Raw genomic sequence first — 21049 nt, 5'->3', positions numbered from 1 at the left:
TAAGTAAAATATGTACTTGAAAATGTTGCTCATTATTATTAAAACCTTTAATGCTAGCTAAGCAAAACTTAAATATAGTAAAATATTAAATTCTATGAATGATAAATATTAATAAAAAGTTTATTAATACCTATCATCGATAGAATCTAAAAATTTACTATATTTTATAAATATTTTGGTTCATTTGCCATATTTGAAAAGGAACCCAATGTCAATTTTATAAAATGCTAAAAAACAATGCAAGCATCAGCCTAAAAGAAGGTGAGCTAAAGTCATCCATATAACAATATTAAAGTTTTGTCTAAAAAAATTAAAAAGTACACTCTATAAAACTTTTTATTAACTTTTTTTCATTGTTTACTTTACGAGAATTAGATTACGCTTGAATTTAAATATAAATTAAACGACATGAAGTCAATCTAAATGAGAATGTTATTCTTTTGATGTACACTATTATTTGTACTGTTGATACTGTTGATGTCAAACTTTGGACGAGAAAATATGACTCAAATACTAAACTTATAAGGAAAGTTCTACGATTGCTTCCTCAACGCTTCAGTATGAAAGTCACTGCCATAGAAAGAGCTAATGATGTTACAACTATGAAACTCGATGAACCGTTTGGGTCATTAACAACTTTTGAATTAAATTTGGGAGATGGTGATCTGATAACTTGTAGAAATACAAGCTATTATAGCCTTTTAGGCAGAATAATGAGGCCAAAACACATAGTAAAAGTGCCAAAACGCATATCTTATGTTGAAAATCTATAAATATTCAGAAATACACTTTATATAGCATCAATGCCTATTTTACTGTATTTTTAGTGTTTTAAGTTTATGAACAAAAAAAGAAGCTAGCGAATCACATGGGAACTAGCGCGGAGACTAGGAGACCAAACCATATCAAAACGTAAGAAGAGGTTCGCTAAAAGACAAAAGTGATAGTTGGAGTTTATGTGACTTGATGGCAGAGGTTGCTTTCGGTGTTGATACAACTAGAAGAATAGTTTCTAGCCAAAAAGTTACCTATAAAAAGCCTCCCTTCTACACCATTTAAAAATGAGTTGCGTCTGAATGGACCGCCAGTCGTACACCTGAAGAGGTGTGCAAAGTTCTAGAAAGTTGATGGAAAGAAATAACCTTTCTGTCATATGTAAAGCACGTCTTCATCTTCTCCGGTCAATGCATGAGTGAAAGGTTGAGGTCCGAGTGAAGAAAATCTCACTTTTCATTTCTCCTAGCTTGTAATGTCATTTTTATTCTTTTCATATTTGTATTTCTGTACATTGTATTTGTTCATATCGTAAAATGACCAAAGGTCTACATTCTTTAATACAATGTATATTTATACCTTTTCAATCCAACCATGTCTCTACTATTCATTTGTTTTTGTGTTATTTGTAGTTGAAGATCTATGATAGATTTTTTATAAGAAGCTTTACTATAATTCTTATCACATTAGCTGAGCTATTTTCATCACTTGACCAATGTATATTTTCAACTACTTGAGAGGGCAAGTACCAAGGATATGACTAACATGCACAAGGAAGAGTTTGGAGACAAACTCCACCTTAACAAGAAAACTTCCATCATTTGTGTCCTGAAAGGAGAACAAGTGTGGGTGTTAGGCACCGATCGGTTGCCACCTTTAAATGAATACTTCTAGATATACCTTGCTTGGCTAGGCATAGCCATTTGGATTCCGACAGTGGGGGAGTAAGTTCGTTTAAAGACTTTGAAAGGAGCTCGCCTTAATCATGAGCTAGTTAAGTTATATCACATTAATGTTTTTATATACCTTAATCGCAAGGTAGCACTAGACATTCCTTCACCCTCTTCCCGACTACAAGTTAGTGCATTCTTTCAATTCATATACCTTAATTGCCTTGTAATGAATTAACTTGTATGTGTGATAGCTCTAATCCGATATAGCCTACTTAAGACAAGCTCCTCTCGAAGTCTTTAAATGCCACACTTGATCCTTTTTGGATCTAAATAACAAAGCCTAGTTAAGCAAGGTATATCTATAAGTGTTACCTTACAAGACTTATAAAGTTTCACGTTTAAGGGTGACAACACCTCAGCGTCTAACACTCACACTTGTTCTTCTTTCGAGACACAAATGATGGAAGTTATCTCCCCAAGATGGAGTATGTGTCCAACTCCTCCTTGCGCATGTTCGTGATATCCTTGGTACTTGCCCTCTCAGGTAGTTGGCGATATACACTGACCAAAGTGATGAAATTAGCTTAGATAACTCGATAATAATTATAAGTAAAGCTTCTTATAAAAGATCTATCATAGATCCGAAACTACAAATAACACAAGGACAAATGAAAAGTAAAGATGTGATGGATTAAAAAGGTATAAACACGTACTATATGTTAAAGAATGTAGCTCTTCAATTGTACGATATGAATAACATATATTACACAAAAATACAAAAATGGAAAGAAAAGAGAATGAAAAAGATTACAAGTTAGAGGGAAATGGAACATGGACTCTTCTCTATTCAAACTCTGAGCTCTCACATACAGTCTAACTGGAGAAGAAGAATAAAAATCCTTTATAGACGATGGAAAGGCTAATCCTTTCCACCTCTCTCTAGGGTTTGGCTCATTCGTACTAGCTATTCTAAATGGCGTAGAAGGAGGCTTTTTAGAGGCAACTTTTGGACGAGCAACTATTCTTATGGTTGTGTCAGCGCCGAAAGCAACCTTTGTCATCAAGTCACATCAACTCCAACTAGCACTTTTGTCTTCTAGCAAACCTCTTCTTGCGTTCTAATATGATCTTCACACCTAGTCTTCGTACGATTTCCTCTGTGATTTACTAGCTTCTTCTTTTATTTATTAACTTGTGCTAAAACACTAAAAACACAATAAAATAGGCATTGATGCTTATGTAAAGTATATTTCTATATATTTATAAATTTACAACATAAGCTACGCATTTTGATATATACTTTTACTATGTATTTTGGTCTCATTATTCGTCCTTCCTTTTCGGTGGCTCGATTATAGAAACTTCAAAGTTAAGCGTGCGTAGCTTGGGGTAATTTTATGTTGGATGATCTCTTGGAAATTTTCCTAGAATGCATGTGAGTGAGGACAAAGAATGCTTAAAGGACTTGTGTTGGTTGGTCGGGAGAACTTTCACTCTAATAAGCCTTAGAGGACCCAGGTCATAAGGGATGCAGAGGAATGTCGGAGATCCGAATTCCAAATTCTGGTCCAAATCCTTGGCCTGGGGCGTTACAAATGGTATCAAAACGAAACCTCTCCCAGTAAAATGTGGTTTGGGGACGAACCAAGCGGAAGCTGATGGGCATGTAATGTCCGAGATTAGGAGGGGGACATGAATGAACCGGTATCACATCTGAATGAGAGGGATCTTAAGGACATGAAATTCATGTTAAGAAAGACTTAAAAGAATTAAAACTTCATACCTATACCAACAAGGTGCACCTTCCTTTTCGGTGGCTCGATCATAGAAACTTCAAAGCTAAGCGTGTTTAGCTTAGGGTAATTCTATGTTGGGTGACCTTCTGAGAATTTTCCTAGGATGCATATGAGTGAGTTTTGTTTGTGCGGAGAACTTTCACTGTAATAAACCTTTAAGAATAATAAGGATGATGTTGCCAGGTCGCAAGGGATGCAGGGGAATGTCGAAGATTGATGGTATCAAAGTGGAACCTCTCCCAGTAAGATGTGGTTTGGGGACGAACCAAGTAGAAGTTGGTGGACATGTAATGCCCGAGATTAAGAGGCGAACATGAATGAATCGGTATCACATCTAAATGAGAGAGATCCTGAGGACATGAAAGTCATGTTAAGAAAGACTTAAAAGAATTAAAAGTTAATACCTACACCAACAAGGTGCATCTTCCTTTTCGGTAGCTCTCGTATTCAAAATAGTAACCACTAGATGTAACTAAGTAACTCAGTCCTTTGATTTGTATGGGTGAGAGTGACCAAATTGTCGACTCAATATGTTTATTATTTTGGGACAAGACCGAGTGGGGAGCTGGGAACATAATTACACAATATGGAATTCACTCATTCCCTACTTTAACGATAAGTAGATAAGTGTTCCCTTATATAAATAGGTTGTTCATGAGAGAAGCACTGTTATTTAAGGATTGGAGGTAACTCAGGGGTAAAACGATAGTTTGACTTAGCTGGTGTTACGAACACTCGTGGAGGACTAACTTACTCTTATTGGTCTATATCCGTGGACACATAAATATATCTACCGTGAGAAGAGTTTAGTTATGAGTCTTTAGTAGAGTGTACACACAGTTAACAAATATTGATTCATCTAGTTAATGAGTTTTAATCTTTTCCTAGCTCGTAAAGAGTAATGAGATTTATTTATATTGGTTGTAATTTGAAATGTTTATATTTACTTTGGGAATTAGTATAATGCATCTGACACATTATAATATAACGTTTATATTTTAATCAAACTTTATTATATAAATTTGATTTTGGATATGATTCAAAATTAATTTATGAGACATGTAATATTTGAATGAGTTCAAATATTAATTTAATGTGAACTGGATTCATATTAAAATTATTGATTATGAAATAAATTTGTATTTGAATATGATTTAAATGAAATATTAATTAAATATGATTTAATTAATTATTAATTGATTAACTAAATTAATGAGTTGATTTAAAATTTCTATTAATTTAATATTTTTTAAATTAATAGAGTTTCTTTATTCTCTCACTCCCTAAAGGAAAAGGAGTATATATGTAGAAGAAAAAACAGTTTTTCTTAATCAATTAAGCGAATGCTTTTGCTCTCTGGAAAATAATTGCTTCCTAAACATTTTTTTCCATTTCAATTGGTTTTGAACCAATCTCATCCTAGATGATAGGAAGGTCTTTGACGGGTGGCGTCCCAATTTGGAGTTTTTGTACATTTAGAGACGTCAAATTAAATAAGAAAATTTTAAATCTATAATTAGAAAGCATGCTTAGCCTTTAAGTTATAATAAGAAATTAGTTTCGGTATTATTTTACCAATGTATTAGTATTTTGAGATTTCCAAATTGAATTGAGGAATGGTCTGTAAAAATTTTTACTACCTAGGGCTTTTATCCCTTCACCCTGTATGTCTCTACATAATGTTCAAGACTCATCAAATAGTTTAGGGTAAGTAGATAAGTGTTCTCTTAAATGGTGCCTTCGAGACTTGAACAAAGGATGACCCTACCCTCTCTATGGCACAAGAGGGGATTTTGTTTAGTGGTTGGACCATAAATAGGTTGTTCATTAGAAGAACACTAATATTTAAGAACTAGAAGTAACACACTGGTAAAACGATAATTTGACTAAGTTGGTATGACGAAAACTCGTGAAGGTCTAACTTACTGTTATTAGTCTAAACTATATCCATGGACACAAAAATATATCTACTGTGAGAAAAGTTTAGGTGTGAGTCTTAATGGAGTGTACACACAGTTAACGAATATTGATTAATGTGGTAATGAGTTTAGCCAATTAACATCATATCGTTGTAGCTTTTGATTTGTAGGTCCATTAGGTTTTCTTCCTAGCTCGTAAAGGGTAATGAAATTTATCTATATTGGTTTTACTTTGAAATGTTCAAATTTACTTAAGAAATTAATATAATGTATGGTGATACATTATAACATAAAATTTATATTTTAATTAAACTTTATTATGTAAATTTAATTTTGTATATGATTCAAAAATAATTTAGATGAGAATAAAATATTTGAATGAATTTAAATATTAATTTAATGTGAATTAGGTTCATATTTAAACTATAAATTAAAATTTAATGTGTATATGATACACATTTAAACTATAGGTTATGAAAAAAATTTATGTGTGAATATGATTAAAATTTAGATTCAAGTAAATACAAGATAAGGGAATTTTCAAAATTAACAAATTTTACAAAAAATATGTACAACCTATAACAAATTCTACCACTAATAGTCATTGATAGAATTAATTAATAGTTTAATTAATTAAATTAAATTAAATTAACGGAAATTATAGGTTATGTAAGTGATATTCATTTAAATATGATTTAAATGAAATATTAATTAAAATGATTTAATTTAATAAATTAATTATTTTAAAAAATTGTTAATTTAGTTTATTAAATTAACAGGTCCCACGTTCCCAGATTCTCTCCAATCGAAGATTCTCTCTAGTTGAAGAAGAGGAATTAATAAAAAATCGAAAAGTGAATTTTTGTTTTTGGCTTCACTGATACTCTACCTCTAGGTTTTTTCCCTCGTAACACTCTACCTCTAGGTTTTTTCCCTCATAACCAACATTCTCTCAAAACCAAAAGAAGATTCATTTTCTCATATTTTGGTTCCCATAAACCAAAATTCATTCTTAGAGAATAGAAAGATCTCCAAGTGGTGGTGCCCCAACTTTGACGTTTGGGATATACAGAGTCGTCATCAAGAGTAAGTGCCTCTTTTTTCTAATTCTCTATATCATTTTTTTAGTATGATTAGCCTTAGTTTAGGTTATAGAAATTAGTTTTGTAATTTGCCAATGTATTTGGTATTTTTAAGTTCCTAATTAAATTAGTTAAGGTCTCTAAAAAATGTTCTGCTACGAAGGGTTCTAATCCCTTCAATTGGTATCAGAGCCATCTCAATTTTTAATTGAAAATTTTAAAATTTGCATTGGTTTTGGTGGGATTTCTTTATTGCCAAAAACAAATAATCGGAGGCCTCCAAATGTGTTCTGTTCGACATTACATGGAAACCGAGACAAAAAAGTATTACAAGCGCATCTGCAAGAAGAATAAGGGTTGACGTCACGACGACATCAGCCTCACATCAACAAAGTTGTCTACTCTAGTCAATGTATAATTTAAAAGTTAGGTATGGATGAAGTGATATTAGTTTTTCAGAATTACTTGAAATTTTGAAGGAAATTCTGCCTACTACCAATGAGCTCCTGAATTCATTGTATGAAGCAAAGAAAACATTAGGTGCATTAGGAATGGAATACGAAAAGATTCATGCATGCCCGAATAATCGTTGTCTCTATAGAAAAGAATTTGCTAATGCAATTGAATGTCCTGAATGTGGTCAATCAAGGTGGAAAAACGTCAAGGATACAAGTGAAAGGAGAAAGCAAATTCCCTCTAAAGTGATATGGTACTTTCCAATCATTCCACGATTTAAAAGGCTATTCAGAAGCATTGAATGTGCTGAAAACTTGACTTGGCATTCTACTGAAAGAATTAATAATGGTAAGTTACGACATCCAGCAGACTCTCCCGCATGGAAGTTAGTAGACATGAAATGGCCAGAGTTCGGTTCTGAACCCATAAATCTTCGTTTAGCATTGTCAGCCGATGGAGTAAATCCTCATGGTGACATGAGTTCTAAATACAGTTGTTGGCCGGTAGTGATGGTTATTTACAATCTTCCACCATGGTTGTGTATGAAAAGAAAGTACACGATGCTATCAATGCTAATTTCAGGACCAAAACAACCAGGGGATGACATAGACATATACTTAGCACCACTAATTGAAGATTTAAAACTTTTATGGGAAAGTGGTGTTGAATGTTATGATGCTTATCGAGAATAACCATTCAACTTAAGGTCAGTTTTGTTGTGGACAATCAATGATTTTCCTGCATATGGTAACCTTAGTGGATGTTGTGTGAAAGGGTATAAAGCATGCCCAATTTGTGGAGATAATACAAATTGTATAAGGTTAAAGTATGGGAAGAAAATGGCATACCTTGGACATCGTAGATTTTTGGCACGAAATCATCCGTATCGACGACAAAAGAAGTCATTCAATGGTAAAAAAAGAACTTGATACAATTCCAGAGCCACTTTCTGGGGAGGATGTGTATTTAAAATTGAAAGATCTTGAATTTTCTAGAGGGAAGAAGAACCATAAGAAACGGTTGATGAACAGAAGTGACAAAATTTGTTGGAATAAATTATCTTCTTTTTTTGAGTTGTCATACCGGAAGGATCTTCATGTTAGACATTGTTTAGATGTGATGCACATTGAAAATAATGTTTGCATGAATATCTTAGGTACACTTCTTGATATTCCTGGGAAAAGTAAGGATGGATTGAATGTGGAAGATATGAGATCAAATGAAATGCAGATTAGTTTCACAAATACTTTACTAAGTGGACACTTTATTTACTAAGTGTACATACATATATTTAATAAATACTTCTACATAGGTTGGAATCCTGTGTATGTTGCCGTTTGAAACACAAGATAATATCATCATCGACGACACAATATTTGATGCAGAAGGTGACGATGACAACATAAAGGTGTCGGTAAATGTTGTCCTGGATAATGAATGTGCAATTCCCACCCCAACGAAGGAATGACTCATCAAAATGAAATAGGAAGTGGGTCCACACTTAATGTGGCCATGACAACTTGTTCTTACTGGGAATGACAAGGTGATTGAGTGTCTTCTTGCGTTGCTCTTTCATGAATCAATTTATACTAACACTAGTTGTAATCTTTGTGATACAAGGAGACCGGGTTTGCGTAAGGATCTGTCAACATTCTCTAGCGTAGCATATCAACGTGCTCCAATGGCCCTTCGGTGTTTGGTAAGACTAATTGTGCATATGGGGTCACGATTCAACTAACTACGCCCATTGAGGTATTTGGTGTGAGAAGAAAATGTTGCATTATGATTAAGTCACTGAGAGATTTCTCCTCAATGTAGCCAACATGTACATCATGTCTAAATGGTTACATGATGTAAGATTTCTTTTTACTATATATGCGTACATGATGTACGATCTCCTTTTAATATAATTCCATTGTAATTGTGTAGGTACCTTTACACAATTATTACACAATTATGGATTGTATTAGGGTTGTACAAGTTCTTGGATGTTGGATCTATCAGTTTTTTGAGTTACAAAGAATCACGTGCACAGTTGTTGAATGCTCGATTGCTTGGAGCTGAGTATAACCAACTAGTATTGTTCCCTTACAACTTCGGGTAAGTGCATGATCATGATATTTTCACTGTCATTCATGTTTTCAATGTGCTAGTACAATATGAAGTCATACTATTTCAAACATGTTCTTAGCAATCACTAGAGTTTGGTGGTTATAAATCCTACAAAGAGTGTTGCATTCTGGATTGACCTTGAAGAAATGGATTTACGGGGACATGTCTGAAGCACTTCAAATTTATATCATATTTATATCGTTACTTTCTTATTATGTATACAACTGTTTTAAATACGTAACAATCTTATATTATTTGGTAGGTCATTCAATATATCAGACAAAAAAAAAAAAACCAAACTGGAAGGTTGTGAATGTATGTCAATTTGTCTGTTGGGATAATTGTAAATTATTTATTACTTTTAACATACATGGATGTTGTTGTATGTGCATCCACAGTGTGCCAAACAAAATGGGGTTGTAGAAAGCGGGTATTACATCATGCGGTTCATGTGTGACATGATTTTGTCAAGGAGTACTTCTATTGTAAATGTCGTAAGTACAAAAATTTTAGAACTATCGTCATGTCATTTATTTTGAATCAAACTCATTCTTAACCACTTTATTGTCCACATATGAAAAGTTTACCTCGTACATACTCGCAAGATGGCATCGATGAAGTTAGATCAAAATGGGCGGAGTTCCTTTCTAAGCACGTACATCGTGCTTAGTGTCAGATTCTTTATAAACTTTTTTAATGTATTTTGTGGATCTTTTTTTTTTTGAACACAAACGACACAATGTAAATGTTTAAAACCACAATTTTTAACAAACTGAAGCAACATAGAGATAAGTTCATGGTTCTTGTCTCACATTTATATGTATGTGTTTAGCTTAAAATTAAACAGATATGAATGTGTGTGCATTTATTTTTTTCTTAGGAAGAGACCGATATTTTTGAAGTAAAAGTTCATGTTCATAGAAACTTTTTGTTTGGGGGCTTACAACTCATAGAATTGTTGCAATTTGACCCTCTTATCAATCACCCACAAGCTTATCGATCTTTAATGCATAATTGTTTGGGACTCTACCTTGGTACGTTACTTGTAATTTTATTTTTCATTTTTTATTTTTTGTAAGTTCATGTTTGACATAAAACTTTGTATGTATATGTATGTATGTATATAATTTGTATGTATATGCATATATGTATGTATGTAAAACGTTGCTCGTGTAAAATGGAACTTGTATGCATATAAAACTCTTCAGCTCATTTCACATGCCAAGTATCGGTTTTTGGGTGATTGCTTTCTTTCATTCTATTGGGTTTTGTTTTTTTCTTATTTGAGGTTTTCTTATTTTTTGCTAATTTTTTAGATCTAGATAATGTTTTGGAGATGGTTTTATTGGTAGGTGATTGATTCTATTCGGGGATGTTTGATAATGGTTTGAGGAATTCTTGAGTTTTTTATGAGATTTGATCTGGGGGTGTTGTAATTTTGAAGGTTTTGTATGTGTGATTCAGATTGTATTATGTTTTTGTGGGGGTGTTTTTAGAGATGAAGATTGAAGATGGGTTATGGAGTGTTGGTGGGAAGGATGAGGATATGACTATGGTTGCTGCTGTTTTAGGGACACGAGCTTATAATTACTTGAAATCGTGCTCTGTTTGGAATGAGAATCTGTTTATAGCAGTGAGGAATCATAATTGATGATATAAGCACTTCGTGAGGTTTGTGATCATGGGCAAACTCCACTTTTAGCTTACTTTCTTGAATAAATCTCTATTTCGAGCATAGTATGGAAGGAAAAGAAAAATAGGTTGCGACTTGCGCATTCCACTTAATTATTATCCAAAGTTGTACTCTTTTGTCCTGTGATGTATGATTATATTCATGTTATCTTTGTAGGTTCAACTAGAGATAACAACTTCATGAGTTTTCCTTCAAAGAAGCTAATTTGGACCATCAAAACTACACTGGATGTTTTTAGAAATGAAGAATTTGACCATGGTTCAAGCAACAATAATATTTTCAGAGATGAAGGATTATTGGTTCGTTGTTTATGCTTATGTAGAAAATCATGTTATATGTATTCTGATGTTACTTACACGGGTTTTGATTAAGGGCTGGAATTTCATACTTGTAAATTGTTCAAACTTGATTGGAAATGTACGAATATTACAAAGTGTATTATAGCGTATATATATAAAAGTGTCAACTATTTTGTTTCTATATGGGTGTGATGTATTATAACATTATTATCATTCAAATGGTTTGTGTAATGGCAGAGCGACAAGAAGAACAGGAAAAAAACTATAGTAATTGAGGAATTTGCAACAGGAAATAAATGTTATAATATATGAATTCGTGACATTCCTTAATTGTTGTCAATATTAAAACAATAATATTTTGATAAAAAAACGTATCATGTAAAAATTAAATCATTTGTTTGATTAGGGTATTTGATTGTTTGTTTTTGCTGAATTATTTTGTGTAATGAGTTCTGATGTCAAACACCTTTTGAATTATTTTGTACACGATCGTTGAGATATTGCTACACGATTATTTAGATTTGGCTATGAACATCGTTTAGAGTTGGCTACACAATTGTGTACCAAATCTAAACGAATCTTGGTAGAAGATCGTGTACCAAATATATTTAGCGCATGAGTGGGCAATTATTGTGTGTTGACTAGGACATTTTTTGTATTTTTCATTTTGAGCTTGTGGGCTTTTTCTATTTTTGAAATTGTTCTATACAGCGTAAATATTTAGCTAGTTTCTTATATTTTTTAGAGTGACTTTTTTAAAAATAGCAAAATAAATTAAAAAATTTATATGCTATAGCAAAATTTTGGATTCTAATCAATGATATTTTTCTATCACTATAACATATAAATGACTATCAGTGATGGAATTTGTTATAGGTTGTAAGTATTTTGTAAAATTTTGATATTTTTTAAAATTCTCCATTTTTAAAACACCCCTTCATTATAATTATATTTAATAATAATGTCACATTATTTAAAGGGGTTCGTGCAAAAATAGCAAAAAATTTATGATAATATAAGATCTGTTGAGCAAGAAATTTCGGCCAATTAAATCCTACCACATCATCACACCAAATATTCGATAATTTTATTTTATTGGATTTTGATAATTAAGTTTACTCAATCCAACCCAATTCAAGTTCAATAAGCGGATTAGCCAAGTCCAAACTCAATAAGCAGATGGACCCAAGCCCAATAAAGCAAATGGGCCCAAGTCCAAGTCCAAACCCAATAAGGCAAATGGGTCCAAGCCTAAGCCCAACAGACAAATTGGTCAAAGTTCAAGCCTAATAAGCAAATGGGCCAAAGCCCACCTAAAGCCCAAAAAATTCCTCTATAAATAGAGACATTTGTCATTCATTTGAGGGGGTCTTTGATTGAATGAAGAATTGAAGCTCTGAAGTACTGAAGAACTGAAGATTCAAACTTTTATAAAGCTCTCAAGACGTGCAAGTTCTTATCAACTTCGAGATCATCATGTTCTGAAAGATTGAAGACTTGGAATATCAATCTTTCCTTCAATTCCAGAAGACTGAAGCTCAAATAGACTTGCAACTACAACATCCTAAAGACCGAAGATCAAGAAATTCTAAGTTTTTAACTTGTATTCGAGAGAAAGCATCAAAAGAGTAAATACTAGAGATTGTATTCACAATATTAATCGATATAACAAAGTTCAATTTCACGAAATACATTTATTTGAAATCTCGTGTGAACAGGATCCATATCTCTACATTTTCTAAATTGTAAAAGTAGCAAATTTAAAAGTCGATAGCCCTATGGTTACTGATAGTTCTATGATTACCGTATGATATCACTCATTTTACCATATTCACGATATGTGAAAAATAGGTGTCATGAGCTATATTTTAGCACCTATTTTTAAAATATTTTTGTTATTTGATGCAATTTCTCTTATTTAAATGTTTTATTCTCAGCATATTTAATTCGAGACATTTTCGTTCACAAATGGTCAAACTAAGTCTAATAAAATCCAATTCATCATTAATATAAAAATATGATGTTTAAATTTGTGTTTTACTAAAATGTTTCATAAATCCAACGTGTCTTTTTTAAAAAAAATGTTAAGATAAAGAATGGTTGTTCATATATGCATTTGTTCTTGCTAGATCCCTTCCACATTAACATTAATAATTGCTGGCCTAGAACAATGGAAGATGCAGACACAATCAAATACCATATATCTTTTAATTTCATTGGGTTTGAGTTTGTAGTGGATTTGTTTTGGGCTGTGATTTTTTGAATATGTGACTTCTGATGCTTCCTAGATAATCAAAGATAAACTATAAAACAATAGGCAAATTCATTATTTCAAATAGTAGTAAGCAATTACATGTGTTTAAACTTTTATGTTGAACGGTGGACTTCAAATCTCACAATTTTACCTTAATACAAGAAAATGGATATGTAAATATAGCTGCTCAACACTCATTTTTTCTTCATAAATTTATTTGCATAATTTATGAGTTTGTCGAGTTCATCTTCACCAATGAGTCCATCTTTATTAGTATCAGCATATACCATGCCATGGTAGGCTTTGTTGAATGGAAAAATTGATCCTAGAAGAGCAAAAGCTTTTGTCACCTCTCTTATGTTGAGAAAACCGTCACGGTCGCTATCATAGTATTGAAAAATTTCCTTTATCTGCTCTCGACTAAATTGCATGTTAGATGCCTTTGTATCATAAACTCTTTTGATGGGTACTTGAGCTTTTCCTCGTATTTGATTATTTGATTTTAATTGAGCATTTGAACTAAGTTTGTGCGCAACATCATCGTTAGGTTTTAGCTTTTTTGTCGCCATTTCTCGATTAGTGTTGATTTGAGTCGAACCTCGAGCATTATCGTTGAAAGCACTTAGTATAACACCTTCACCATTTTGTTCATACTTCTTCATCAACTTACTTGCTTCATACTTGGCCTTGGACATTTGAAGTTGGGGGATATGCATGGTTTGGTTTGGTTTGGTTATGGCATCCATGTATTTGTTTCTATATGAAGATTTAGAAGATGGCACAAACTTCAACACCATTTTCAGTCTTTTATAAGGACGTTTTAGAAACTTCTTCCCTTTTAAGGTCAGTTAAATACAACTGAAAAATACTATTATTTGAAAAAAAAAAAGTGTGGAATTTCATATTTCAATTCTTTTGACAATAGTAGTGTAGCGGCACGTGTCACAAACACTAATATAATTTCTTTTTAATTTAATGACATCATATATCATTTCACACAGATATGTTTATCCAAATGAGAATATGTACACATAACTCAATTGGTACATGTATCGTAGTACAATCTTTTCACACACATTTATATTAGAAAAAATGAAACAATATTTACAAAACAATAATTAAATCTTAAATATATTATATATATATAAATTCCAATTTTTTATATTTACAGTTTAATAAATCGAACATCTATTATGGAAATCCACTACACGAATTTTATATAATTAGTTCACAACTGAATGTTTGTAAATCTAAGTGAGATAAAAGTTGTGAGGTATAGAACCATCTGATTTTTTAATTTAACAAATATTTTGTAATAAATTAATATTACACTTTTTAAAAAATAATAAACATTTAAAATTATTTACAAATATAACAAACAATTTTTTTACTATATTTAATAAATAATTTTAATATTTCGTTATTCACATTCATTTTCCTATTTTATATATAATGGAAACCACGTTAACAAAAATTGTATTTTAATAAAATAGCTCATTCTAAAATCATAAAATTCTTCAAATTTGTTCAAGTAGTAGTCAATTTTGTCCTAACATTTTTATTCTAGACATTGTTTGAATATTCTTATAATTGAACAACTATTCAAAATAGCACACCAAGTAATTGATCTAGAACGCCATTACTTAGAGTCTCGATGGGCAAGATTTGAGGTCGATACTTTGTATAAATCGACAATCACTAATGTAAAGATATGTGAAAGATCTTTTGGTACGTTATCGAACAATAACATTATATTTAATGGTTTAGTCAAAGATAGAAATTTTGTTCTCTCAACTTTTGTCTCAAACTTTATTCTCTTAACTTTAATTAAAAAAAAATATTTTATCTACCAAGAATAAGTAAAATGTGCATAGGAGATTGTTGCAGATGCATGTGTTAAATATATACTTAAAAATTATTTTTGTCAAATTATTTTTAAAAATCTGTTTGAATTAATTCAAAGTACTAAAAATTAACATAATGTATAAGATCGATAAATGGATTATAGAAACAGCGTATGAAATGCAGGCTAAAGTCATCTATATAAATTATTAAATTTGATCCATTAAAACCTAATGAAAAATTGCATTATATAATAAAAAAAATTTATAATAAGTACATAGCACCTCACGAGTATAACAAATAATTGGATATATTAAAGGATTATTAAAGGACTATCTAATTTTAAATTTATTATTTTTTGTAGGAAAAAAACATTTTTAAAAATAGCAAAATAAATTGAAATATTTACAAGCTATAGCAAAATTTTGGATTCTATCACTCATAGTCTTCTATCACCATATGCATGAGTATCAGTGATAGAATTTGCTATAGTTTATAAATATTTTGTAAAATCTACTATTTTTAAAAATTCCAAAAAAAAAAGTAACATAAATTTTATTATCATTTTTTTTTCTGTTTTGCTATTAATAGTACTCGGATCTTTATATAATTATCTTTTTTTTTTATTATTTATTATAGTTCATTCTTCGTCTACTTAGCAAAAAGTAGATTAGGCTTGAATTTAAATATAAATTGAATGACGACATGAAGTGTCAATCTACATGAGAATCTTATAGCTTTAACATACATTGTTTATGTAAAGGTGACTTCAATCAAATGAAGAGACCGGTTAAATATGGTACTTCCAAAATAGTTGACAAAAACACACCCTCCAAAATAATTGTAAATTTGTAGTTGAAGGAAAAGAGAACCTATAAAAGAAAATAGGTTTCGATGCTAAAGTTAGACACAAAAAGCTAAAAATTTAGAAGAGGGATGGGGTGTTTGACCGATGAGTTTGTACGAAATTAGGAGATTTGACAATACCAAATCCATGTTTGAACACTTGGAATAAAGTTTTTGGGATTAAGAAACAAAATTCATGGATTTGGAATATGTATTTTTTTTCTTTTATTAAATGTCATATGATTTAGAAAAAAATTCACTTCAACCTCTTATCAATAATCATTGATGACAGTTGGCAACAAACGTTAACTAGCTTCACGATCAACCATGATGACTGATTATGATCGATCGACGATCATGACGGCCACGATAACAGATTATCTTAACGGTTGGCTTCAGATCATCTTGATCGTCGCCTTCATATTGTCTTGACCGTCAATTATGGATCATCAGTTATCAATCATCTTGGTCATTGGTGACCTACAACTAATTTGGACGTTACTGTCGTCAAGTGAACATCTTGATCGACTAATACTTATCATTATCATTAATTATCGATGTCGTAACTATTAACAAATGGTCATTGTGATGGTTAATGACCAATAGCCATAATGCTTGACGGCCGATTTTTATGATGGTTGGCAACGAACCAATTGTCTTAAAACATTGGCTATCGTTGACCGTCTTCACTATTGCTCAACAAGAGTGTAAACAAAGGCTTCTTATGTCACACCTTGCCCAACACACAACCTTCCTTGCCATGGGAGACACTGTGCAACTTGGAGCATCTTGACGCGAAAAATGCCAAAGACACTCATTCTTGAGGTTTAAGCTCAACTTAATCTCTGAATTTCTTGAACTGATGCATAACAAACAACTTCTAGGCGATATAAGTAACTTCACACATAAATATACCAAACATAAACTTTATTAACTTAACAAGGCCTTTAATGCTTAATACAAAATACAATACTTAACCAAAAGTACTATACAACACTTTAATTAATCTTAAACTAAATGACTGGCAGCCTTCTCGTCCAACAAGCCTTTCCTTTCTTCTCTATTTGGCCTTAACGCCTGATTTCTGGAAGATGAGATTTTGAAAACATAAATCTACAATACTCAGTGAGGTTTTATGAAGTCCTTTTTGCAATACCTTTTCACAAATATCATTTTATCAACATAATAAAGAAATATATCATTTTACATAGATACATCATTTTGCATATCATACATTATTTACCAAACATTCCTTTCGTCAAGGATCCTGAATCACTCTCTACGCTAGATCACGTAACTTCGCGTTTAGACTACTGAAATCATCAGCATCCGAGAGTATACAAATATGTCCTTGTTGCTTAGGTCGTTAAGTATAATACGCTCATTTCAACGTATTAACTAACATATCATCACTGCATAGTTTCTTTACTCATTGTGTCCTTTAGTCTTTATGTGCACATAAAAGTTAGCTCGTTTCAAAGGAAGCAACTAATGGCCTAAACACCATTTATAGTAATGAAATCACAATAATCAGATCATGCTTAAAATCATAACATCAAATTTTCATATAAATCTCCTTGAAAACTGGAAAACATGTAAGCTTTGCATATAAATCTTCTTTTCCAAACTTTCATATTTGAAACCATCCTTTCAAATCAATTAAGATTTTATAAGAAAACTTTTAGCAAAAAACTTTGAGTGAAAATACTCACAACACTTAGCCTTAATTCTGAAATGCTCATTTTTTTCCTCTTCTCGCATAGCCTTCTCGCAAAACGCCCGAACAACACTTCAACACTTAATTTTTCTCTTAAAAAAGGCAGAGTAACAATGCTTAACAATTGACTGAGGTCCTTTATTTATACTAGTCCTTAGACCAGCTTAGTTATACCTAAACTCATGTTAGCTTGCCAACTCCTACTCTTAGTGATGCACATGTGAGCTTAAGGTTAACTCTTAAACATGCTTAAATTAAACTCTACATATGGCCCATTTAACACACTTAAGAAATTGCTTTGAACTTTTCTTACTTCTTCTCACCAAATCCTTATTCTCGCCTAACACCAATTCGCGAAACCCTTTTCTTTCATAAAAACTCTTAAACTTATAGGTCTTATCGCATATCCTTCTTGCGGACTACCTTAGGAATAGATTCTTAACGCGCACCCAATTCAAAATGCCTTCTTATGCAAAACGCTTAGTTTAAACACTTAGTCAAAAAAATTTCTTTTAATTCTTAACTTAGGTGTGAGTTTCACATCCTACACTCTTTTCCATGGGTTTGAATAGTAAAATCTATTCAATCCCATGAATTACTTTTTTATTTTAACTCAATCTAAAAAATTTGTCGACCAACTCCGAACACCAATCCTGATGACCATTGTCGGCTGGCCATTGGGTGTCATTTCTAACAACTCCGCTAGCAAACTTCGGGCCACCAACTCCAGCAACCGCCGCAAACATTGAAAAATTAATAAAAAAAAAATTTGAAAAAAAATTCAGAAAAATTCTAAATATGTCTTTGATTTAATCACAATAATAATTTTTAAAATAAGCAAGTTTTTTTCTATTTTTTTCTTTTGGATTTTTTTCATAATAATTTTTATTAGATCTTTTTTAGGGATATTTTAAAAAAAATATAAAAAACTGAAAGAAATATTTACATGGTATAAAACAATTTCGAAAATGAAAAAATTTCATAATGAAAAAATACAAAAAATGCCCCAGTCAACGTGCAATTAATTAGTCACTCGCATGCATAATATATTTGGTACAACGATCTTATACTAAGATAATTTAGATTTGGCTACACAATCATTTAAATTTGGCTACCTAAATCTAAATATTTTTTTTCAATATTCTTTGACACACGATGATCATTTAAATTTGAACTATTATTTGGTACATGATCGTTTAAATTTGATCATTTAGATTTGGGTAGCCAAATCTACACGATTTTTTTTACGATTCTTTGGTACATAATGATTTAGATTTTGCTACACGATTGTTTTTAAATCTTCACATTTTATTCAAGATTCTTTAGTACACAATCGTTTAGATTTGACTATTTATTGGTACATGATCGTTTAGATTTGGAGGTACCCAAATCTAAACGATATATTTTTAAGATTCTTTACTACACGATCATTTAGATTTGGTCCAAGACCTTGTACCGAGATCTTTTATATTTGCTAGATTTGGCGTTGTAGCCAATCTAAACATTATCCCACGACTTTTGTTCAAGACCTTGTACCGAGATCTTTTATATTTGGTACACGATCTCGAACAACAAAATAACAGTTTGAAAAGAAAATAAAGTAAAAATATTTCTTTTATATTTGGAACACAATTTTGAACCAAATAATAGTTTGTAAAAAATAAAAGAAGAATTGCAAAAAAAAAAAAAAAAAAAAAACAAAAACAAAAACAAATGGAAAGAAAAAGAAAAATTGGAGAAGAAAGAAGAGACGAAAGAAGACGAAAATGAAGGACAAACTTGGAATAGTTAAAAACTTTGTCGACTTCATGGACTCTTTGATTTTGTTACACAGGTTGTAAATATTTTGGTGTTTTATTGTATTTATGAAAATTTTTCTTTTTTTTTAAATTATCTCTTTTCTCTTCTTTGTTTAAAATTAATATTTCGTTAATTTAGGAAGTTTTCTTAGTTTTGTTATAGTTTTCCTACGTGAAAATTGATGACCTACTTTTTATGATCTAAAGTATAAATCAAACATTAATATATTAACAATATAGTAGAAATTATAAATATATTTCACATATACCACATAGTTTATTTTTAGTTTAATAATATTTTTCATTTTTTTTTCGTTCAATCAATTTAACTATAAGACTTAATATTTGAATTGACTTAAGAAATTCTGTTTTTAAAAAGAAAACTCATTTTTATTTAAACATTTTTTTTATAAAAGTGGTTTAAAATACATTGCATGCGTATTAAGGAAGACAACCATAACTATAGTTAAATATAAATCTATATGATTTTCGCTTTTGCATGTTATGCTAGTTATTTTGAAACCTATATTACACCATTTCTAATGCTGGTTAACTGAAACTTTCATAAATCCATGGTTACCTGACTTATTATATTTTGTGAATGATTTTGTAATATTTATAGTTAGACCATTCATATGTTAAAATTTCTAATGTTGCTTAACTATAATAAAAAATATTGTTATTGAATATTAAAATTTCACATTTTTACATATTGTCATGAAAATCAAAAGAAATTGAATTATAGGTACAAAACATGAAAAAAAATCAATTAAAAATTTGATACATGTTAAATTTAGGATGTACAATTCAACAAAAGCATAAAAAAAAAAAAAAAACTAAACAAATTAGCTAAACCCAGGAATTCAAAACCAACACCCCAAACACAGGCATAAAAAATCTAGATTTTCAAATCTTGCACCCTAAACACAGACATCTTTAATTTTCCAAGTATCATAAACCATTAAATAAGCCCATAAGCATTCAATTCCCATTGATTTCAAACTCGTGCGCCAAATGACCCTATGATAAGTTTAAGATCTCAAATCAAGTTGAAATTATGTTCCCTCATGTAGAGTTATAATGATGCATTTATCGAGAATATGAGATGAAGTTTAACGTTTCCTTTTAAGATAAGGATGCAATGGATCTTTCCTAATACGATATTTATCAATTTACACACATGAAATTATTTGAATCAAGATCATTTTATATTTATTTAAGATTAATTTTCATAAATATAGCAAATTGACAAAATATTTACGATCCGTATAACAAAATAAAAAAGCCCATGATGTTGGTTATTTTTTTAAAATATTACAGGTTTGCACTTCCTTTTTGTGTCTTTCTTCTCTTCCTTTTCTACAATTTTTTTTCTTTTCATCGTCTTTTTCTATTCTTTTGTAATTCTTCTTTTATTTTTTTTTTTCAAACTATTATTTGGTTCAAAATTGTATACCAATTATAAAATATCTATTTTTTTTATAAAAAAATTCAAACGGTTATTTGGTTGCTTAAGATCGTGAAAAAAATCGTTGGATATTGGATAACAAACACTAAACCATCGTGT

The sequence above is a fragment of the Cucumis sativus genome, chromosome 5, assembly GCF_000004075.3.
Source record: "Cucumis sativus cultivar 9930 chromosome 5, Cucumber_9930_V3, whole genome shotgun sequence".
Classification (NCBI taxonomy): Eukaryota; Viridiplantae; Streptophyta; class Magnoliopsida; order Cucurbitales; family Cucurbitaceae; genus Cucumis; species Cucumis sativus.
This window is presented reverse-complemented; position numbering follows the sequence as displayed.